This window comes from Chlorocebus sabaeus, chromosome 25 (genome assembly GCF_047675955.1).
Source record: "Chlorocebus sabaeus isolate Y175 chromosome 25, mChlSab1.0.hap1, whole genome shotgun sequence".
NCBI classification, from domain to species: Eukaryota; Metazoa; Chordata; class Mammalia; order Primates; family Cercopithecidae; genus Chlorocebus; species Chlorocebus sabaeus.
In genome coordinates this window covers 69,627,739-69,652,470 of record NC_132928.1, presented here as the reverse complement: position 1 = coordinate 69,652,470, position 24,732 = coordinate 69,627,739, and the positions used below count along the sequence as shown (strand labels likewise).

Here is a 24,732-nt window from a genome sequence, read left to right as displayed (position 1 = left end):
TTCCTTTACGGAACAGAGAAAAATTGTTACCTTGTTTATGCCACCCGTTAGTTGTTTTTCTTATATGAAGCCAAGTCTAAATCTAACTATTATATATCATTTTTTAAATCATTTGAAGATACTATTTATCTCATTCTTTTTAAATTTTTTGGCTTTTTGGGTTTTTACAATTTAAAAGAATGTATATAATTTATTTTAAAAGAAATATGAGGCATGGCATGGGGGCTTATGCCTGTAATCCCAGCACTTTGGGAGGTCGAGGTAGATGGATCACTTGAGGTCAAGAGTTCGAGACCAGCCTGGCCAACACAGTGAAACCCCGTCTTCTACTAAAAATACAAAAAGTGGCTGGGTGTAGTGACAGGCATCTGTAATCCCAGCTACTAGGAAGGCTGAGGCAGGAGAATCACTTGAACCTGGGAGGTGGAGGTTGCAGTGAGCCAAGATTATGCCACTGCACTCCAGCCTGGGCAGCAAGAGCAAAACTCTGTCAAAGAGAGAGAAAGGAAGAAGGAAGGAAGGAAGGAAGGAAGGAAGGAAGGAAGGAAGGAAGGAAGGAAGGAAGGAAAAGAAAGAAAGAAAGAAAGAAAGAAAGAAAGAAAGAAAGAAAGAAAGAAAGAAAGAAAGAAAGGAAGGAAGGAAGAAGAGAAAGAAAGAGAAAGAAGAGAGAAAGAAAGAGAGAGAGAGAGAGAGAGGGAAAGAGGGAAAGAGAGAAAGAGAGGAAGAGAGAGAGGAAGGAAGGAAGGAAGGAAGGAGAGAGAGAGGAAGGAAGGAAGGAAAGAGAGAGAGAGAAGGAAGGAAGGAAAGGAAGAAGGGAAGGAAGGAAGGAAGGAAGGAAGGAGAGAGAGAGGGAAGGAAGGAAGGAAAGAGAGAGAGAGGAAGGAAGGAAGGAAAGGAAGGAAGGGAAGGAAGGAAGGAAGGAAGGAAGGAGAGAGAGAGGAAGGAAGGAAGGAAAGAGAGAGAGGAGGAAGGAAGGAAAGGAAGGAAGGAAGGAAGGAAGGAAGGAAGGAAGGAAGGAAGGAAGGAAGGAAGGAAGGAAGAAGAAGAAGAAGAAAGAAAGAAAGAAAGAAAGAAGAAGAAGAAAGAAAGAAAGAAGAAGAAAGAAGAAGAAGGAAAGAAAGAAAGAAAGGAAGGAAGGAAGGAAGGAAGGAAGGAAGGAAGGAAGGAAGGAAGGAAGGAAGGAAGGAGGGAAGGAGGGAAGGAGGGAAGGAAGGACTAAAGAGACATATTCTTTTTATTAATGTGTGAACACAGCATGGAGCCTACTGGTGTGGGGAGCTCACATGGGGAGCCACCTGGATTCCAGGCTGCCCTCCTTCAGTGTCTGAGGCTCAGCTCTGATGCATAGGGGTGGGAGGGTGGCTAAGGAATTTTTACTTTGATCATCTTGGTCTGGTTTGAAGGCTCTTGTTACCTGACCTTCTCTTCACAATGGGTTGGCATCTCCAAGTCTTTGGCCTGAAACCTCTGAGAATATGATTACCACTTCCCTTCACCTATTGCCTACTGAGAAAAGGCAATCACTACTTCTTTTGCTTTGACTCCAGTCAGCTTTTTGTGCTTTCTCAAAGAACAATGAGTCATTACAGCTCAACTAGCCTTCTAAACAGCCAGAGTTTGAACTGAAGTGTATGTATATGTGGTACATAAGGAAACTTAGGGGTCTGAAAGTACATCATTAAAATCTTGAGGCAATATTGAGCAACTTCCTTTTTTAGTCTCCAGGGATCTATTTACCCTCTGGATTTTTAACCTTTCAATATATCATTGGATTGGTAGCTATCCGTTCCTAAGGGCACTCAGGTGAGGAGGCTCCAGCAAGGGAAGAGGATGAGAAACACATCCCTGAGGCCACGCTACAGTATGTGAGAACAGAGACTGGAGACCAGTGATGACCATTGGAAATAGTTTACAGTTCCACTGTGTTAGTTCTCATGCTGCTAATAAAGACATGCTTGAGACTGGGTAATTTATAAAGGAAAGAGGTTTAATGGACTCACAGTTCAGCATGGCTATGGAGGCCTCAGGAAACTTTCGATCACAATGGAAGGGGAAGCAAACATGTTCTTCACATGGTGGCAGGAAGGAGAAGTGCAGAGTGAAGGGGGAAAGCCCCTTATAAAACCATCAGATCTCATGAGAACTCACTTGCTATCACGAGAACAGCATGGAGGTAACTGCCCCCATGATTCAATTACCTCCCACCAAGTCCCTCCCACCACACGTGAGGATTAATGGAACTACAATTCAAGACAAGATTTGGGTGGGGACACAGCCAAACCATATCATCCACCAAAGATACTCCTTGCTCCCAGATCATCTTCACCACCCATCTGCTGAGCTTTGCTTAGTGACTGACAGCTGACTTTATCACAAGCCTGGTTCCCATGGAATTGGAAAGGTCAATCTGCAGCTGCCTGCCCCTCTTTCAAAACAACTGAATGTGAATTCTAAAGCCAAGCATTCAAAAAAGTCATCTGTGCAAAATTCTTTCCATTCAGGCATATATGCAAGAACTGACTCTAATGACATAATGCATTTGAACAGCTTCATATGTAGCAACCCTCAATCATTGCTAGTTTCTATCTTCCCTTCCCCTATTCTATAATTATTCATTTCACTACCCCAACTGAGAAATAAGATGGTTTAGTTGAAGTTTGCATGAAGTATTATAAAGAGGTTTTATCATCTTGTCAGGAAGGCCTTTTTTTCCATTCATTCATCAAAGAAAGTCATTCTCTCTAACAATCAAAATCAACTATTTTCTTTACCTGTCTTCCAGGAAATGACACTCAATGAGCTAGCACTACTGGGGAACTAATAGCACTGACAGCCCTTGAGGCTCTTGCAAAAGCACTTGCCCAAGGAAATGTGCACTCATCCACAGCTCCAGCTGCCCCTCCTGCACAACGTCAATGCCAGAAGCTCATCTGACTGGTTTGCCCCCAGCGTCCTTGAAACAGCAAAGCTGCACACCGTGATCAAACCACAGCCCTTCCCAGGAGACGCTGACTAAAGCACCTCACTCATTGAGAAGATTTTGTCCTAATCCAGAGGCTTTCCACCTTCTTGCTCATGAAGAACTGATTTGAAACATCCCATGATTTGCTACAGATGATGATTCTAGAAGCACTGCCTGAGTACACCAAGACTATGTGTTGATATCCATGTAGACATTAAATCCACGGTTTCATCTCTTTGGTTACTGTTGCCATCAAACAATCTATGCATGTAATTAGCACCTCCTGGATACACAAGCAGTGCTAGGCACCGCGGGGGATGCAAAAATTAGCTGGTTGCTTGGCGGCAAAGAGAAGGGAAAAGGGATGAATAGACAGAGCACAGGGGATTATTAGGGCAGTGAAATCATTCAGCAGGATACTGTAACAGTGAATACATGACATTATGTATTTGGCAAAACCCACTGAATGTACAACACAAAGAGTGAACCCTAATGTAAACTATGGACCTCAGTTTATAGTAATGTATAAATATTGGCTCATCAGTTGTAACAAATGTGCAATCCAATGCAAGATGTTAATAATAGAGGAAGCTGTGGGGAAGGGGAGGGAGTATACAGGAACTCTATACTTTCTGTTCAGTTTTTCTGCAAACCTAAAACTGCTCTTAAAAATAGTTAACCCAGGAGGTGGAGGTTCTGGTGAGCCGAGATTGTGCCATTGCACTCCAGCCTAGGCAACAAGAGCAAAACTCCATCTCAAAAAAAAAAAAAAAAAAAAAAAGTCTGTTGGTCAGGCACGGGCATGGTGGTTTACGCCTGTAATCCCCGCACTTTGGGAGGCCAAGGCAGGAGGATCCTTTGTGTCCAGGAGACCAGCCTAGGCAATATAAAGAGACTCTGTCTCTATAAAAAGAAATAATAAAGTCTATCAATTCAAAAAAAAATAACAGGCTACTTGAATAGATGAGACTGGCTCACACGTAACAGAGGACATGTGATAAGGCAGTAGGTAAGCAGGTCTGCAGTGACATGGTTCAGGATACCAGGTGCAATTATTTCTTCCACTTCCTGCAATTCCTCGCATTTTAAATTTTAGGGCTGTGAACTTCACAGGAATAAGGACCAACTAAGAATAAGCCTATGAAATTGGCTTGCACGCCATCCAGCACTGTACATATCTAAATAAAGTCATAAATAAAGAAATGTGTTCTTTTTAATCCTAACCTTGGAGAAATAGAGAAAGGGAAATGAAACACACATGAGACAAGTGATAAGGAGAACACCCCCGCCAGTTTGAGAAAAGCCCTCAGCAGCATCAGCCATTTGGCAGTGGTGGCGAATAGAGTGAGCAGAGACTAAATATCTGCCTTCCACTGACGGCCGTGATAGTAATAGAAAATGCGTAAGGCGAACGTGTTCTCACAGGACCATACAGGGAAATGAATCATCCTGGATCACACATGTCTGAGATCCTGAGCTTCACACCTTGGGTCAGATGTGTGTTCTCAGCTGAGAAACTGAGCTGCATTCTTGAGCATGAGCCAGATGCCTTGACAGATGGTAAGTACCTGCTCCTCCGGGCACCCATCATCTGAGCAGCCTGGCAGAAGGATCCCAGCTCCCTGCGCCCAGTTGGTAATCTTCTTATGTTCTGGGGCTTAAGGAGTGATAGTCCTTTGCGATTGTTCTTTCCAGGCAAAGCTTAAAGCTGAGAAGTCTGCTTTACACTTGATTGTTTATAGTAAGAAAGAGGGATACGGATAGACAGACAAGCCAGGGATTGGAAAGGAAAATTGACAATATCTGACATTGCTTATTATTAGAGTTTCAAAGCATTTTCTCATCCATTCGCTCTTTTGATTATTACAAACGACATTTGGGAAAGCAGGAAGGAATCATTCCAATTTTATAATAAACCAAAGAAGCTGAGATGCAGAGAGGTGCCCACAGCATGGCTAGTAACTGGCAGTGCAACCAGCAGGATTGGATTGCCCAGCAAACTTTCTGCACCCAAATAAAATACAGGTTCTGCCTGCAGGGGTCTTGGCTCTTTGAGGAGTCCACAGAGACACTTTTTTTAAAGTTATTTAGAACTTTGGAGGAGGCAGAAAACCACTATGGGCTCAGTTGGTCTTTGTCAAAGAGGAGAGAAGACAGGGAGAGTCTCTCAGGCAAGAGGAAAATTGAGAGTCAAGCCACATGGCTTGTCTAACGGAACCCCCAACCTGCAGCTGACAGCTCATCTCGGTGAGAATCCAGAGGAGGTGACTTCAGAGACGAAGGTGAAGGCCAGGTTGTGAAGGGCCTCTAATGCCAGACTAACTAAGGGGTTGGGCTTTTTTCTCATCACCAAGAAGGAGCCATTAAAGATTCTGAAGCAGCGGGGAATCTGAACCAAGTAGGCTTTGGAGGAAAGATGACCCCGACGGAAAAGAGAGGCAGCAGAATGAGGAGCCCAGGCACAGGTTGGGAGGACTGGAAGTGGGAAGGCAGGAGAGAGGTGGTGGGAAAGTGGAAGGGAGATGGAGTGGAAGGAATTGAGAGGAAAGGACCACAGTGCAAGGCAGTATGAAGAAATAATGGCACCCCTAAAGTTAAGTTTGAGATGTGGGCTGGACGTGGTTGGAAGTCCCTAGCAAGTCGTAGGAGATGAGGGACTGATGGTCAGGAGAAAGGTCAAGAGACAGTTATCTGCGTAGATATGATCATTGAAGCATTAGGAGGGATAAGAAGGTTGAACGGGAACAGAACACTGAAACTTGGGTCCTACCACCTTTAAGGAGTGGGACCAGAAAGGGAAGCAAGAAAAAGATGTAAGAGATGGGAAGAGAAGCAGAACAGAGGGAAGGCAGCACTCCCAGGAAGTCTTCCCAGTCAGGCCCCTGGCTCCAATTGTGCCCGTTCCCTTTCTCACACCAACTTCCTCCCTGTGTCTAAGCTGGGTTCATGTCCCAGGTCCTGCCACACTCTAGAAGTGTAGTATCAAGTTAGAGACTTAGAGACATCTGCGGAAGTTTACTAGTCTTGTGACAATCCAGAGCAAAGTCATGAAAACCAGACAAAAATAGTTCCAAAAAGGAGATGTGGGACTGGGCACTGTGGCTTTGAGAGTCTGAGGCAGGAGGATTGCTTGAGGCCAAAAGTTCAAGAACAACATGGACAATGTAGGGAGACTCCATCTCTGCAAAAAATAAAAATAAAAATTAGCCTGCCTCAGTGGCATGTACCTGTGGTCTCAGTTACTCGGGAGGTTGAGATGGAAGAATTGCTCAAACCCAGGAGGTTAAAGCTGCAGTCAGCTGTGATCACACCACTGCACTCCAGCCTATGCAACAGAGTCAGACCTTGTCACACACACAAAAAAAGTGGGTGGCCAGGGGAAGATATTGGGCAATAAGAACTGCAAAGACAGAACAAGTAAGAAGGCAAAAGAGAAGAATTGCTTCAAGGGAGCTGTTTCAGGTAGAACTCCAGGAGCAGGACAAAAAGGTGAAGGTGCTAAGGAGGATATGAATGGCAGAGAAGCAAATGTCCAGCATACTGGCTACATTTTCAAGAAGTTTTGCAGAGAAGGGAGGAAAAGTGTGGGGAGGAATTGTCAATGGAAAGCAAAAGAAAGAGAAGATTCTTTTTTTTTTTTTTTTTTCTGATATGGAGTTTTGCTCTTGTCTCCCAGGCTGGAGTACAGTGGCGTGATTTCTGCTCACTGCAACCTCCACCTCCTGCGTTCAAGAGATTCTCCTACCTCAGCCTCCTGAGTAGCTAAGATTACAGGCACCTGCCACCATGCCCAGTTAATTTTTTGTTTGTTTGTTTTAGATACAGGGTTTCACTATGTTGGCCAGGCTGGTCTCAAGCTCCTGACCTCAGGTAATCTACCCGCCTTGGCCTCCCAAAGTGCTGGGATTACAGTTGTGAGCCACTGCGCCCGGCCAAGAGAAGGTTCTTTCAGATACTGTTAACGTGATTATAACTAGGCAGAGAGTCTCAGCCCAAAAGCTCCTTCAGCTGATAAACAACTTCAGCAAAGTTTCAGGATACAAAGTCAATGTACAAAAATCACTGGCATTCCTATAAACCAACAACAGTCAAGCTGAGAGCTAAATCAGAAAGGCAATCCCACTCACAATTGCTACAAAAAAAGAATAATATACCTAGGTATACAGCTAACCAGGAGGTGAGAGATCTCCAGTACTGCTCAAAGAAATCAGAGAAGACACAAACAAATGGAAAAACACCCCATGCTCATGGATAGGAAAAATCAATATTATTAAAATGACCATACAATCCAAAGCAACATACAGATTCAATGCTATTCTTATCAAACTACCAATGACATCCTTCACAGAACTAGAAAAAAGAAACTACTTTAAAATTAATATGGGGTCAGGTGCAGTGCCTAATGCCTATAATCCCAGCACTTTGGGAGGCTGAGGCGGGTGGATCACCTGAAGTCAGGAGTTCGAGACCAGTCTGGTGAACATGGTTAAATCCTGTCTCTACTAAAATTACAAAAATTAGCCAGGTATAGCGGCATGCACCTGTAATCCCAGCTACTTGGGAGGCTGAGGCAGGAGAATCACTTGAAACCAGGAGGCAGAAGTTGCAGTGAGCCAAGATTGTGACACTGCATTCCAGCCTGGGTGACAGAGTGAGACTCTGAAAATAATAATAATAATAATAATAAGGAACCAAAAAAGAGCCTGAATAGCCAAGGCAATCCTAAGCAAAAAGAACAAAGCTGGTGAAATTATGCTTTCCGACTTCAAACTATACTACAGGGTTACGGTAACCAAAACAGCATGGTACTGCTACAAAAACAGGCACATAGATCAATGGAACAAAACAGAGAGCCCAGAAATAATGCTGCATGCCTACAGACATCTGATCTTCAACAAACTAGACAAAGACAATCAATGGGGAAAAGACTTTCTATTCAATAAATGGTGCTTGGATAACTGGCTAGCCATATGCAGAAGATTGAAGCTGGGCTTAATACCCCTTCATTACGTCATGTACGAAAATCAATTCACAATGGATTAAAGACTTAAATGCAAAACCCAAAACTATAAAAATCCCACAAGACAACCTAAGCAACACCCTTCAGGACATAAGAATGGACAGAGAGGCTGGGCACAGTGGCTCACACCTGTAATCCCAGCACTTTGGGAGGCCGAGGTGGGTGGATTGCCTGAGCTCAGGAGTTTGAGACCAGCCTGGGCGACATGGTGAAACCCTGTCTCTACTAAAATACAAAAAATTAGCTGGGTGTGGCAGTGTGCACCTGTAGTTCCAGCTTCTCCAGAGGCTGAGGCAGGAGAATTGCTTGAACCCAGGAGGGGGAGGTTGCAGTGAGCCGAGATCATGCCAGTGCACTCCAGCCTGGGCGACAGAGTGAGACTTCGTCTGCAAAAAAGAAAAAAAAAAGAAAAAAAGAAAAAAAAAAAAAAGAATGGGCAAAGATTTCATGACAAAGACACCAAAAGCAATCGCAACAAAGGTAAAAATTGACAAGTGGCATCTAATCAAACTTAAGAGCTTCTGCACAGCAAGAGAATCTACCAACAGAGTAAACAGACAACATACACATGGGAAAAAATACTGGCAAACTATGCATCTGACAATGGTCTAATATCCAGCATCTATAAGGAACTTAAATTTACAAGAGAAAAACAACCCTGCTAAAAATTGGGCAAAGGACACGAACAGACACTTTTCAAAAGAAAACATACATGCGGCCAACAAGCATATAAAAGCCCAATGCCACTAATTATTAGAGAAAATTCAAACCACAGTGAGATATTACCTCACACCAGTTAGAATGGTTATTATTAAAAAGTCAGAAAATAACAGATGCTGCTAGGTTGCAGAGAAAAGGGAACATTTATACACTGTTGGTGGGAGTGTAAATTAGTTCAACTATTGTGGAAAGCAGTATGGCGATTACTCAAAGAGCTAAAAGCAGAACTACCATTTGACCCAGCAATCCCATTACTGGGTGTCTACCCAGAGGAATATAAATCATTCTATCATAAAGACACATGCACACAAATGTTCACTGCAGCACTATTCACAATAGCAAATACATAGAATCAACCTGAATGCCCATCAATGACAGATTAGATAAAGAAAACGTGGTACATATACACCACAGAATACTAAGCAGCCGTAAAAAAGAACAAGATCATGTCTTCTGCAGGAACATGGATGAAGCTAGAGGTCATTGTCCTTAGCAAAGCCATACAGGAACAGAAAACCAAATACCACATGTTGTCACTTATAAGCGGGAGCTAAATAATAAGAACTTATGAACACAAAGGAGGAAACAACAGACACTGGGGTCTACTTGAGGGTGGAGGGTGGGTGGAGGGAGAGGAGTAGAAAAGATGACTATTGGATACTGGGCTTAATACCTGGCTGATGAAATAATCTGTACAACAAAATCCTGTGGCAGGAGTTTACCTATGTAACAAACTTTTACATGTACCCCTGAACCTAAAATAAAAGTTAAAAAAAAAAAAAAAAAGAATGGAAAAGAGGGTAGTCATTACCAGGGTAGGCAGAGGGAGGAAAAAGCCCTTAAGAGAAAGGTCAGTAAGCTAAGGAAGAGGAGGAGGTGTGCAGGCTGGGAGTCGAGTCCCACTGGGCTCCTCCTTTATGGGGTAGCAGCAGGATGCAGGAGACGTACCAGCCTCCCCAGCCTCACTTCTCAGGAATGCAGTGGAGCTACCCCGCTAACTGCAATACTACGACAGGCATTCTGAAAGGGCATTCCTCTTATAATTAGATGCCTAGGTACTGGGAGGCAAATAAAAATCATAATAAAAGCCAACAGTAATGAGTTTACCGGCCAGACACGGTGGTTTGTATTTTAATCCCTGCATTTCAGGAAACCAAGATGAGGCGGGAGGATCACTTGAGCCCGGGAGTTTGAGACAACCCTGGGCAACATAACGAGACTCTGCCAAACAATTAAAATCAATGAAATTTGCCAGGTATGGGGCCAGTACCTGTAGTCCCAAGCTACTTGGGAGGCCGAGATGGGAGGATCACTTGAGCCCAGGAGTTCGAGGCCACAGTGAGCTGTGATAGCACCACTACACTCCTGCCTAGGGCACAGAGTGAGAACCTGTCTCAAAACAATTTTTAAACATTTTTAAAAATTAAGAGCTTACCTGTTGTCTGTTACCATTATGCCAAGGGCTTTACTTTGACCATTTTATTCAGTTCTCACATGAATGCTACAGATTTAGTACTGATGCAATTACCCCCATTTCACAAATGGGGAAACTGAAGCTTTAAAGAGGTTAAATACCATGCCTATGTCTAGGATGTAAGCAATGGAGCTGGACATCTTGGGGACTCCAGGACCTATGGTCCTAACCAAGATTCTTGGGATGGCTTACTGCCTCCCAGGGTGAGCTGGAGTAACTGGAGTAAGTGGACCCAGACAGGACAACTAAGCATTCCTAAAAGTGGAGCATTTAGTGTCTTGGTGCAGCATTTAGGCCAGAGAAGATGCAATGAGATAGATTAGCTTCAGGTCCTAGCTGACTGAATGGCATTTTGATCCAATATTTTAAAAATCCCTGCATTCTGTTATAGGGGCTCCTCACTTTAAGGAAATCTGATATTCAAAATCCAAACTTACGTAGGAATAACAGCTTGTTCATTGAGCAGCTACTGTATGCCTTGGCATCACACCAGGAGTTTTCTAAACATGACCTTGAAACTGCACAATTGCCAGGCAAAATTATTAGCCATATTCCCAAGCCAGGCACTATGAGCTGAGTTGTGACTCCCCAAAATTCAAGTGCTGAAGCCCTAAACCCCAGTGCCTCTGAATGTGACTGTATTTAGAAATAGGATCTTTAAGGAGGTAATTGGGTTAAAATGAGGTCATTAAGGGTGGACCCTAATCTAATATGATTGATATTCGTATAAGAAGAGAAGATGAGGACACAGACACACACTGAGGGGTGACCACGTGAGGGCACAGCAAGACAGCAGCTGCCTGAAAACCAAGAGAAGAGGTCTCAGAGGAAACCAACACAGCCAACACCTTGATCTCAGACTTCCAGCCTCCAGAACTGTGAGACAATATATTTCTGCTGTGTAAGCCACAGTCTGTGGTACTTTGCTATGGCAGTCCTAGCAAAATAATGCACCAAGGAATCAAGTCTGAAAGCCTAGTTTTTGTTCAAAATCACAAAGACTGTGTCAGAGCTAAGACTGCAATCTGTGCTACTGCAAAACTTACACAACAGAAGGGCCCTCTGCTGTACCAGAAGGTTCGCTCCAGGCTTCCGAGCATCAGTTACACTGTTTCGTCAAAACACAATGCATCTGACAAAACCCACTTGCCTTTCTGGCAACAGAGATCTCAAGCAAAGAAAATTCTACTGATTTCACTCATGACCCCTTTGTAGATGGTGAAGTTTCCATAATGAAGCATTTAAAGATTCTGATCCCATGTCAGAAAATCTGGATGGACTGTTATATATTAGAGAAAAACTATGTTTGCATATTGATCAATGAATGAAAACAACCTGAGAAATGGAAACCTTTTGATTTGATGAAGTAGGAGCAAATGAAGTAAATTTTAAAGTAATGTTTATTTCCCATGTTATATAAGGTTATCTGAAAAACGTTTAAAATTTTTCCTTTTAAACTTTTTTCACATTCATATTTAATACTCCTTTTGCCAGAAATTAACACCCCTCAAAACGTGGATGTATGTGTATATATATCTATTTTATATATATATATGTGTATATATATGTGTGTGTGTGTGTGTGTAAAAATATATATTTAGATTGAGTCTCACTCTGTTGCCCAGGCTGGAGTGCTGTGGCAAGATCTCTGCTCACCGCAACCTACGCCTCACGGGTTCAAGCAATTCTCCTGCTTCAGCCTCCTGAATAGCTGGTATTACAGGCACGCACCACCATGCCTGGCTAATGTTTTGTATTTTTAGTAGAGATGGGGTTTCACCATGTTGGTCAGGTTGGTCTCGAACTGCTGACCTCAGCTGGGATTACAGGCATGAGCCACTGTGCCCGGTCCTATTTATATTTTTAAAAGATCTTTATAAATTTAAAAACTTAAAATATATGTTATAAAAGTATCATACACATGTGACAATAAAAATTCAAATAGAATTTTAAAAATTCAAATACGACTGAAGAGAGCAAACTAAAATATAAGTGGTTGCCCAAGAACCAACTTTAAGCATCTCTGAGTTTTAGTTCTTGCAATGATTACTTCTCTTTGTGACACTGTGTTATTTTGATCTTGATATTTTTTAAGAAAACATGGATTGACAGATATAAATGTCTTTGCGTCTGTCAAAATACTTTTAAAAATCAAGGGGAAAAAAGCCTCTCAGAAACGGCCACTAGGTGGTAGAAGTTGACTAAAAACTGCTTTATTAGGTATCACCATCTCGATCTCTCCCCGTGACTTTTTTCCTCTGGGGAGAAGGGATTTCTTCAGGGTCTTCTCCTGAAATAGCCAACATCTTCTCCTCCAGCCCCTTTGCTTAGGCTGCCCTGTAGCCATTTTAGACTGCACACAAATGGAGATGATATAAGCAACCTCTCACCTTCCAGATAGCAGGACAAGATGAAGAAGGAAGATCTTCAAAAGTGAAAGGTTAAGAAAGACAAGTACACACCCATATACACACCAGGCCTACCAAGGCAACGGTGACAGCAGGAAGAGATGGCTAGCTCTTCCTCCAGAGCAGCTGCGATGCAGACCCACCTGTCACCCAAGGAGAAAAGTGAACAAGAGTTTCTGCCCTAGCGGAATTGAAATAACTCATTAAGTCAAAATTTCCAGAATCTCTTTGCGCTTTGGTCTGTGCTGTTGTGCATAATATATGCTCAATAAAGACTTATTGATTTGACTTAATCTCAAAACCGCATTTCTAAAGCACCAAAGGAGGATCTTTTCATTCATCAGATGTTTCTTGAGCTCACACAAGTGCCTAAACAACAGGGGAAAAGGTCTAAAATAAAATAAGAGCCTTCTGTATATTTTTCTATATGACCAAAATATTTCATGATTTTAAAAACTGAGAACAAACACAAGCAAACAAGTCAAAGGAAGAAAATGTGTAAATAAGAAAAATAAATGGGCCGGGCGTGGTGGCTCATGTCTGTAATCCCAGCACTTTGGGAGGCTGAGGTGGGTGGACTGCCTGAGATCAGGGGTTCAAGACCAGCCTGGCCAACATGGTGGAACCCCTGTCTCTACTAAAAATACAAAAATTAGCTGGGCATGGTTAGCGCCTGTAATCCCAGCTACTCAGGAGGCTGAGGCAGGAGAATTGCTTGAACCCGGGAGGCGGAGGTTACAGTGAGCAACACTGCACTCCAGCCTGGGTGACAGAGCTAGACTTTGTCTCAAAAAAAAAAAAAAGAAAGAAAGAAAAGAAAAATAAATATCAATAACCCCTTCACACAAGAATTTTATTCCTAGAAATTTATCCTAAGAAAATATGTCAATAGAGGCAAAAACTACAAAAGTGAAACTATAAATCTAAATAGCCAATAATTAATAGTTAATTGTAACATTAGTTTACTAGATCATTATCTATCCTTAAAATCATTTTGAAGACTATGAAAAAATGAATCATGCATAATAAGTTTACAGTTTTTTTTAGACATGAATATAACTAAGTTCACTAAAAGGCAAGCAGACTAAGCAAAATAATGTGTCTTCATAACAGTATGCCGATAGTAAGATCCAGAAATTGACTGAAGCACTGTGTTTTCATAAGAATTACTAAAGATTTAATCTCTCAGCCCATGGCACCTACAAATATGATATGGTTTCATGCTATGGTTCTTTTGTTTATTATCTTTGTTTTACAGTTGCCATAGCAGTTAAAATTTATTTTCAATAGAATTATTAAAGTTTTCTTTGCTAAGTAAAGCTTATTTTTGTTTTGAAACCATTAGCAATGTAAATTTACTCCCAGCTATGCCAAACACAATGTTTACATTTCGTTTCAAATTTTAAACCTGTAATAAAATGTAGGCATTTCTAACCATATAAATGTCCTTCTTCTTGGGCGAGATGAGGGGCTTATTTACCATGGCAGAGTCCAGGTTCTTTTGGCAGTCGTAGGATAGACTATGCCACCCCAAGGATAAAATCAGCTATTTATGCCGATGTTTATATGGGAGAATGAGTGACACTTACATTCATGCTCTTAAAAAAAAAAAAGAAAAAGTGATCCTCTTCTGGAGGTTATTTGCGTAAATTTTGGCAAGGAAAAACTGAGCTTCCTTGGGCTAGGTCCAGAACCTGCAATCCCAGGACCTCTGCAAAGACCTAAGAGCAGCAGAGGTTGATTAAGCCCAGAAGAGAGATCTATTTCCTGGCTGATTCACACACACAGCCTTCTAAGTCCTACAAAGTCTCACAGTGTGCAGAGGAGGAAGAGAAGACAAGTTCTGTTGAGAAGAAAGCCAAGGGGTTCTCCATACCTTTCCCATTAGGCTGGAGGACTGACATTGACACCATTAGACGAGCAACTTTATGACTACTGAGTTCCCACATCTTTAACTTCAGCCGATACATTTCCCCCTAAATGCTTTTTGCTCTAAAATAAAGAAAAATGTATATAATGTGTCTGATTCAGTGGTGCTTTCATATATATGCCATATTATATATATTTCTCAAATATGTATGTATATATACATTTGTATACATATAATATATACACTCACATTTATATAAAAGCTATTTAACTGCTTTAAGAGGATGAGATAGCCCACCAGAAGTTTTGTGATTATGATAAAGTGGAATTAAGTCAAACTTTGGTCTTTCAAAATAATAGACAATCAATGATAACCTGAAATGAATAACTTTTCATTTACACCTATACCAAAATAATATATTCATAAATATAATGAAAAAGACAAGAATGTAGAAAGTGTGTGTGTGTATGTGTGTGTAGGTGTACATATGTGTGTGCATGCACACTCACTAAGAACATGTAAACTGGGTGGGAAATTAGTCTTAAAGGAAAAATTTGTTTAATTTGAAGGAAAATATAAACTCAAAAAACAACACATATTATTATTATACATTCCCTCTGACAAAGCCTAGAAATCCGTTTAATAAAGGAATATATTGAAAGATATGTTTAGTACAGTATGTTGAAGCTTGTTTAAGACAGCAAATTCTTTGCAAATGGGAATTAGAAGCCAGGTACCTATTTCCAGGAAAGAGAGTTCTGCATTAAAAAAAACAAAGGACTTATGTGCAAATAAATAATCACTTCCATTAAACTGAGGGGTCAGAGACCAGCTTGGCAGCTGCAACAAAGAAAAATTTGTCATCAAAACTCTTTGGCCCTTCATTCCTAAAGTAAATTTGGAGCTAATTAGCTTTCAAGACTTTTCCGGGTTTTTTTCCACGGTGACAAGACAAAGAAACAGACTTAAGATAAAAACCAGATGTCAAAGTTTACTGGTCATTTGTTCATGTACATTATATATTTATATGTCTATGTCACTGTTAAAGTTGTGGTTTGGCAAAGTTCCAAACACAGTAGGTGAAGTAAACTTTGTGGGCCTTATTTTGATTGTGATTTGCCCTTCAATGTGGAAGGCACCATGTTCTGGAATGGCTGAATTCCTCCTGGTCTGAAATGCATTTTACTGCTCTGTTCAATGTTGCTTAATACAGCTGCCTTCAGCTGCTGTTACAACATAAAACAATTCTGTAAAGACTTACAGAAATCATAGTGAGCATATAAATTACATCAGCTCTTTTCCATCGGTATTAGATCTGTCCACAGTGATGACACTACTTCCTGTCAAATGGTGAATCTGGGATACTCAGTACTTGCCTTTGAGAATACAAGAGGAAAATATAGCTATATTTTTCCCATACAGATACCAGTGAAAACCCAGGAAAAGGAGAAATGAAAAGATAAGCAGGATACATCCAAGTTTTTCAAGGACCTTTGTTTAATTTCTGCAGGATCCTGAACCCGTGTCTATCTTTGGTTACCAAATAATAAATTTTAAGCTCCATGACAAGCAAATACAACAAGAGGTCTCTATGCAACTAAGAGCCATGGTCAGCAGCTGATTCAAGATCCCAAAATACTGTACTAGAGAGGTCCTTGAGAAGGTGCCAGATGGAAGGAAAGGGTAGATAAAATGTATTTGAATAAATGAATTTACATTTGAAAATATTTTTTACTACAGGCTCTAGAACTTTCTTTACTCAAAATTTTAAATGAGATGTGGCTAAAGGCATAATAGGACAATTCTCCTACTGAATGGTTTGTACCTCCAGGTTTCTACACAAATAGTTCTTCCCTCAAAAAACCGGCTAGGCTTCTGAGTGTTTCTCTGTTAAGATAAATATGGTATACCACAGTGTTTGACTTACATTTCATGGAGTCATCTAGGACACAGAGTTTTTTTTCTTTTTTTTTTTTTTTTTTGGTCGTTGTTCAATTATCTGTGTCCTCATAGGATCTACTTTAGTAGTTCCAAATCTACCAAGTCTACAAATACGAAATTTGATACAGTCAACTGGCATCCATTTTCCTGTGGGGTTTTTTGTTGTTGTTGTTTTGTTTGTTTGTTTTTGTTTGTTTGTTTTTGAGACGGAGTCTCGCTCTGCCGCCCAGGCTGGAGTGCAGTGGCGTGATCTCGGCTCACTGCAAGCTCTGCCTCCCGGGTTCCCACCATTCTCCTGCCTCAGCCTCCCGAGTAGCTGGGACCACAGGCGCCCGCCCCTACGCCTGGCTAATTTTTTGTATTTTTATAGTAGAGGTGGGGTTTCACCGTGTTAGCCAAGATGGTCTCCATCTCCTGACCTCGTAATCCGCCCGCCTTGGCCTCCCAAAGTGCCGTGATTACAGGCATGAGCCACTGCGCCCGGCCCCATTTTCCGAATAGTTTTCATGGGAAAAGACATTATAATTTCGTTCTGTAGTTTCTCTAAATGTTAGAGAGCACACTCACAGACAAGACATTCTTGAGCATATACAAGACTTTAGACAAACTCATCCACACACCAAATTTCTAGCTCATTTTTGTAAACTCAGAGGAGATAGAAAAATTGTTATATCTTTCATTGGACTGCTTTTTCTGTTACTGGAGTTTATTTGCAGTGATCACAGTTAGGGGTTGGTCAGCAAGATAGTTTGGGTATTTGTCCCCACCCAAATCTCACGTGGAAACGTCATCCCCAGTGTTGGAGGTGGGGCCTGGTAGGGGGTATTTGGATCACAGGAGCAGATCCCTCGTGAATGGATTGGGCCATCACCTTGGTGATAAGTGAGCTCTCACTCAGTTCACAGGTGATCTGGTTAAAATTGTGTGGCACCTCACTACCCCAACTTGTTCCTGCTTTCCCCGTGTGATGTGCCTTCTCCCCTTTGCCTTCTGCCATAATTGAAAGCTTCCTAAGGACTCCCCAGACGCCAAGCAGGTGCTGGTGCCATGCTTCCTGTACAGCCTGCAGAACCATGAGCCAATTAAACCTCTTTTCTTTATAAATTACCCAGTCTCAGGTATTTCTTTATTGCAATGCAAGAATGGCCTAATACAGTGGGTTTTTGGTGGGCAGGAAGGAAATGAATGATGGCTTCATTTCCAAATACAACCGTCTCTGCTTATCTGCAGTTTCACTGTCCATGGTTTTTAGTTTACCCTTGGGACAGTGCAACAAAGCATTTTGAGAGAGAAAGAGATGGCATTCACATAACTTTTATTAAAGTATACTGTTATAATTCTTTCTATTTCATGATTAGTTATTGCTGTTCATCTCTTACTGTGCCTAAGTTATAAATTAAACTTTATCATAGGTATGCAGAGGAAAACACAGTATCCCTAGGGTTCAGTAGTATTTAAGGTTTCAGCCATCCATTGGGGTCTTGAAACATATTGATACCCCATGGATAAGGGAGGCTGCTATAGCTTCATAGCAGACACTTCTTTTATGTCAATCCAGTGCACAATTACCCCTTTTCTCCAAGGTCTGTCCCCACACACCCACTAGCCGAGTTCCTGGCAGCCCTTCTACATTAAGAGACCTATGTCCCTAACCCAGCTGTTTCTTGGGGACTATGAAATTGTGATCTCTGTGTATGGCTGAAACTACAGCGATATAAAGAAAAGAATGAAGCAGATGAGGCCTGGGAATTCCTGATGGCTTCTTGCTCCCTGGGTCTTGGCCCTCAGGAATCCAGATATCCTTCCCCAGCATCCTTCTAATAACTCCCTTTTTGAGTAAAATAAGTCCAAATGGTTTCTATGAACATTAACTAAACTAAGAAAGTGATTCATTTTGTAAGGACTATTTCATGTACAATTGGAAAGGAGGCTCAAACATTAATAGAAGAGTATTTAACAATTTTTAAAGGTACAAATGTAGCATTTATTCCTTCTACCCTCACTCCCCAAATAAATAGCCCAGTGCTGATATATTAATCTTTATAATAACATTGTCACATGGCAAGAGACATATTTCTTTCCACCCAACAACCCCTGTTAAGAATTTCTTGACTGAGACTGGGGGAGGGAAAGCATTAGTAAAAATAGCTAATGGATGCTGAGTTCATACCTAGGTGATGGGTTGATCTGTGCAGCAAACTACCATGGCACACGTTTACCTGTGTAACAACCTGGCACATCCTGCACATGTACCCCAGAACTGAAAATAAAAATTTAAATTAAAAAAAAAGAAGAGGCCGGGCCCAGGGGCTCACACCTGTAATCCCAGCACTTTAGGAGGCCAAGGCGGGGCGAATCACGAGGTCAAGGGATCAAGACCATCCTGGCCGACATGGTGAAACCCCATCTCTACTAAAAATACAAAAATTAGCTGGATGTGGTGGCACATGCCTGTAGTCCCAGCTACTTGGGAGGCTGAGGCAGGAGAATCACTTGAACCTGGGAGGTGGAGGTTGCAGTGAGCTGAGATCATGCCACTGCACTCCAGCCTGGTGACAGAGTAAGACTCCGTCTCAAAAATAAATAAATAAATAAAATTAATTAAAACAAAATAAAGAAGAAGACTGAGACTATAAGACAGACTAGAACCCACGATTTCTGACTCGGTCCAGATTATTTCCATACACAAGTTAAAGCATGTGGACCACAAAAATAAAAGTCTTTACAAAGACACTGGGGAAAAAAATGTTCTTCTGTAGAAAAAAATAAAGATATACCTGGGGGGAAAAAGGGTTGGGAGTACAATCTGTATATTGACTAAACCAGTTTTGTAGCCAAGCCAATAACTGTCTTTTGTTTGTTTTTGTTTATTCTCCCGTGGTACCTTCAAAATATAATTATGGAGATAATTTCCCCTATCCTTGGATGGATACTTGGGCAAATCCCATCACTTCTGCATTCACTCTTAGATAATGGATGGTTCTACAGTGTTAAGATCATAAAATCAACATTGGTTTAGTAACTTGTACAGGTTCCATCCAAGATATTAACAAACCCTTCAGTCCTCATTCAGAGTCCTTTTCTTCTTGGCTAAGTGAGGCCTAAAGACTGCCTGCTTTGAAAAAGAAGGTGTGGGCATCTTCTTCTCTTCTCCATTCTCCCACTAGCTGCTGTTTGGGGCCCTTCCTGGGGAGGGGCAACGGATTCTACTTAGCTGGGTGGCTCCCTGCACTCTGGGCTTGTCACAGTGAAAGCAAACGTTTACTTCCATGAAGCAATTTCATGGGCTTTTGTTTTCTTTTTAATTACCCAATTGCTGAGGCCTCTCACCTAATTCTCAGGCTTTGAACAAAACATTCCACCCACCAGACTGCTTTTCCCCACTGTCCACTCCACATGGCTTCATGCTGCTGCAGACTCCACCCTTCCCAGTGGCTCCCCAGGCAGCACTCACAAACGGTTCTAGCCAGCTCTCCCGCGGAGGGGCCTACTCTGGGGGACAGGAAATATTGAGAGACCTTGGCCTTGATATTCCAGAGGCAACAGCACACTCCAGACCTCACTGCTGGTTGGTGAACCTGCCTCTTAGCCCTTCCATTTCCTAAGGTGCCAACCCCATTCTGAACGTGTCCCAACTTCAGCAAACACAAATCAAGCTCATGGACAATCCCACTGAAGCCCTTTTCCCAGTCATGGGCGGAATGGAGGAGAAGAGGAGAGTCTGGAGACAGGGCATGGCATAAAAACCCCTCCTCTGGCTATACTGGAATCCCCCTCTTTTTCATTACTTTGTACGTGGTATTACATGCAACATAAAACTTAGCATTTTTACCATTTTCAAATGTATAGCTCAGTTGTATTAACTATATTCATGTTGCTGTGCAACTGTAACGACCAAACCATCTCCAAAATTATTTCAATCCTCCCACACTGAAACTCTGTACCCAGAGTTTCTAACATGAATTCTAACCTACCATTTGAACTTCCTGTCTCTATGAATCTGACTGCTCTAGGAACCTCATATAAGTGGAATCATACAATATTTCTTTCTGTGACTGGCTTATTCTACCGAGTACAATATCCTCAAGGTTCATCCATGCTATAGCATGTGTCAGATGGAATATTGCATGGGTAGACCACACTTCGTTTTTCCATTCATTCATCAGTGGACACTTGAGGTGCTTCTACCTTTCAGCTATTGTGAATAATGCTGCTCTGAACATGGGTGTACAAACATCTGTCCTCATCTCCTTATCCCTGACCCTTTCTAAGTTTTGCCCATGTGGGGTTCAGTCTTACACTCATTTTTGTATTTGTTGTCCATTACACATTAGTGCCTCAACTGATATCGCACAAAAAGAAACACATCTAACATTCTGTTAGGTCAAGACCCAAAGGTAACCTTAGGCTCTATTAAAAGTCCTCTTTTTTTTTTTTTTTTTTTGAGATGGAGTCTCATTCTGTCATCCAGGCTGGAGTACAGTGGCGCGATCGCAGCATCGCAGCTCACTGCAACATCCACCTCCCAGGTTCAGGCGATTCTTCTGCCTCAGCCTCCCGAGTACCTGGGACTATAGGCGCGTGCCACCACACCCAGCTAATTTTTGTATTATTAGTAGAGACAGGGTTTCACCATGGTGGCCAGGCTGGTCTCGAACTCCTGGCCTCATGATCCACCGCCCACCCCCTGCCCTCCCAAAGTGCTGGGATTACAGGCGTGAGCCCCCGTGCCCAGCTTTAAAGTCCTCTAACTTTAAACACTGTACAGGTCTTGCCTTTTTGGGGAGGTTTTCCTCTAAAGGCTCCTGTCTGCACTCCTAGTTAAGGTTTTCAATATTAATTGATCCCAGTCCCAGCTCCTCAAAAATACAACCAAACATTAACATAAAGTTATCATGTGACCCAGTAATTCCATTTCTAGATACACACCCAGAAGAAATGAAATTACGTCCACATAAAAACTTGTAGACAAACATTTCTAGCTAGCATAAAACTCATGACAGCTGAAAAGTGGACATAATCCAAATGTCCTTCCACTGATAATGGATACTCAAAAATGTGGCATATCCATTCAATGAAATACTATTTAGCAATCAAAACAATGAATTACTATACAGCTACAATATAGATGAACCTCATATTAAGTGAAGGAGGCCAAACACACAAAAACATACATATTGTATGATTCCATTTCTGTAAAATGTTCAAAAAAGGCAAATCCATGGAGACAGGAAGTAGATTAGTGGTTGCCTAAGGCTGAGGGGAGGGAACAGAGAGTTACAGCAAATGGACACACGGTTTCTTTCCAGGGTGAAAGAAATAAAGATTCTAGACTTAGACTGTAGTGATGATTGCACAATTATGTAAGTTTACTAAAAGTCATTGAATTATACATCTAAAAACGGGTGAATTTCATGATATATAAATTATACCTCAATAAAACTGTTTTTTAAAAATATAACTCAAATACTTAACAAGTAGAATTCATGACATCAAAATACAGCAGTTACTACATAGAATCAAAGGCAGGAACTTCCTATGACAAAATATTCACAGTGACTATCTCTAGCAATTTCACGATAACATTTCTTTCTGTCTCTTAAGTGTATTTTATAAACTTTCTGCATTGACTATCTGGCTTTCCTAACAACAACAACGTGGCGGCTACTGCTGTTGTTATTTTAAATAAAAAGCATGGGTAAATTGATTTATAAGCTTGCAGTGGGGAAGGCCTTTCAGAATAAGATAGAAAAGCCGATAGCCTAAAGGTACTCTGCCAAATTTGCCATATGAAATGTTAAAAATGCTGCTGCAGCAAAAACCAAACCAAACAAAAACAAGAACTAAACACAAAGTTAAAACACACAGGACAAATTGGAGAAAACATCTACAAAACACAATGAAAGACAAAAGCCTAACTTTCTTAATTTATCAAGCTCAGCCAAATCAGTAAATGCTGAACCCAATGGAAAAATGAGCAAAGAATATGAATAAGCAATTCACAGAAAAAAGAATATTAATGGTCATTTTGCATATGAAAAGATGCTCAACTTTGTTCACTTTGTGGTGAGACTATAAACTTGTATGATTTTTTTTTTTTTTTTTTTTTTTGAGACGGAGTTTTGCTCCTGTTGCCCAGGCTGGGCGTGCAATGCCGAGATCTCGGCTCACTGCAACCTCTGCCTCTCAGGTTCAAGCAATTCTCCTGCCTCAGCCACCTTAGTGGCTGGGATTGCAGGCATCCACCATCACGCCGGCTAATTTTTGTATTTTTAGTAGAGACAGGGTTTCGCCATGTTGTTCAGGCTGATCTCAACCTCCTGACCTCAGGTGATCTGCCCACCACGGCCTCCCAAGTTGCTGGGATTACAGGCACGAGCGACCAAGCCCGGCCAAACTTGTATGATCTTTTTTATGGGCAACCTGACAAAATGTACCAATACCTTTTTTTTTTTTTTTTTTTTTTTTTTTTTTTTTTGAGACGGATTCTCGCTGTCACCCAGGCTGGAGTGCAGTGGAGCGGATCTCGGCTCACTGCAAGCTCTGCCTCCCGGGTTCACGCCATTTTCCTGGCTCAGCCTCCCGAGTAGCTGGGACTACTGGTGTCCGCCACCACGCCCGGCTAGTTTTTTGTATTTTTTAGTAGAGACAGGGTTTCACCGTGTTAGCCAGGATGGTCTTGATCTCCTGACCTCGTGATCCGCCCGTCTCGGCCTCCCAAAGTGCTGGGATTACAGGCTTGAGCCACTGCGCCTGGCCTACCAATACCTTTTCAAAGTGTAGTTCCACATTGTGCGACTTGGCACACTATAGGGAATCTATAGGGAATCCACTCCTATGAAATTACCCTATAGATTACACCAACAAAAATATTCCAAGATAGACATAAGCATATGTTCATTGCAATGTGGTTATAGTGAGAAAACTAAATCCTGAATATCCATGAGTAAGGAATAAGCTAAATAAATTATGCTACCTTACAAATGGAATTCTATGCACTCTTAAGAAGTATTAATTACATCTAGATGTGCCAATGTATAAATATCTCTGAGAAATAGGAAGTGAAAAAAGAAAACAGCAGCAGAATGAATATGGAAAAAAAATCCATGTTCTACAAATTTTAAAAGATAAGTATACACATACGTAAATTTTTTTTCCAGAGATAGTAATGGTTATCTTTGAAATGAAGGACTGCCGGATAGAAAGTCTATCGACTTTTCATTTCTGTTCTATCGACTTTTCATTTCGTTTCTATCGACCTTCCCATGCTGTTACGCACATTTTAAGGCTGTGCCTGTAATTTTTTAAATGTCCACAAAGGCTAGCTAGGAGGTGGGATTATAAACCAGTTCTGTTTTCTTATTTTTTACTTATCCATATTTAAAAATAACTTAATGGATTTGTTATTTCAACAGGTTATTCTTCTCCGCTTGACCTCGAGTTACAGAGATGCCAGATGAAGTCAAAGAGGATACCAGATGCAGCCAGGCTGCTGGGGAGGCACGTACGTCTCAGCTGGCCCAGGTCAGCTGTTCTGCAGGGCAGGGCTTGGCCATGGCGGCGGCGCCAGCGCCCGCATTCAGCCCAACCCACCAGGTCACGCCAGTCCAGTCCGTGGTGCTCAGATCCCCAAGCAATCACAGGTCTGAGGCCGAAAGAACTATGTGAATGTGTGCGGTGATATTAGGCGCACGCTCTGAACGAAGGGAAACCGAAGCACTTCAAGGGGCAGCGTTCAGAGGAGGGGAAAGACTGCAGGGTCTGGGTGTGAACCCTGCCTGGACTCTCTTAGAAGCTCCACTATCCTCTTCTCCAATGATTTGTCTTCCCATTCCAGAATTTCTTACCTTAACCTACTCAGCCTGAGTTAAATAAGCATCTGCATGCAGAAATAAGTAAGTGGGGGAATTTGTACTTTTCTGCAGTGAGCGTGCATTATTTTTCTCATCATACAAATCTGTTTTTAGACAACAATAAATGACCGATATAAGCCCACCTATTCGAAGGTATGCTTTCTACTGGATCCGTAGAGACCTTCAGTCAGATCTGCTGTGCTCCCACCAGGTAACCCACATTCTCCGCCTGGAAAGAAGGGCAGAAGCAAGCAGGGAGATTAAGGACATGAACAGTGATGGGGGACTGTGAGGACTGGCTGCACAATTCTCCTGGAGGGTGACTTACAAGCAGAGGGCGCAAGAGAGAGGTAAAGAAAAAATACTAGTGTGTGCATGCTTTTGGGTCTATTTAACTAGATTCTCCCAATTTCTCTTCCATCAGTCTTTATAGGATTTGCTATGTATTTGCACTACTCAGCTCCATCCTGCTGACTTTATCATA

At 41.7% G+C, this 24,732-nt stretch overlaps 1 long non-coding RNA gene across 1 annotated transcript; it reads left to right on the top strand.

The window, feature by feature from the left end:
• The first annotated feature begins 4,267 nt into the window (after positions 1-4,267).
• Positions 4,268-24,319, top strand: LOC103230759 (uncharacterized). The gene is made up of 2 exons (XR_496670.3): positions 4,268-4,522; positions 23,811-24,319. It is a non-coding gene; the product is annotated as an uncharacterized lncRNA (long non-coding RNA).
• Positions 24,320-24,732: the final 413 nt, after the last annotated feature.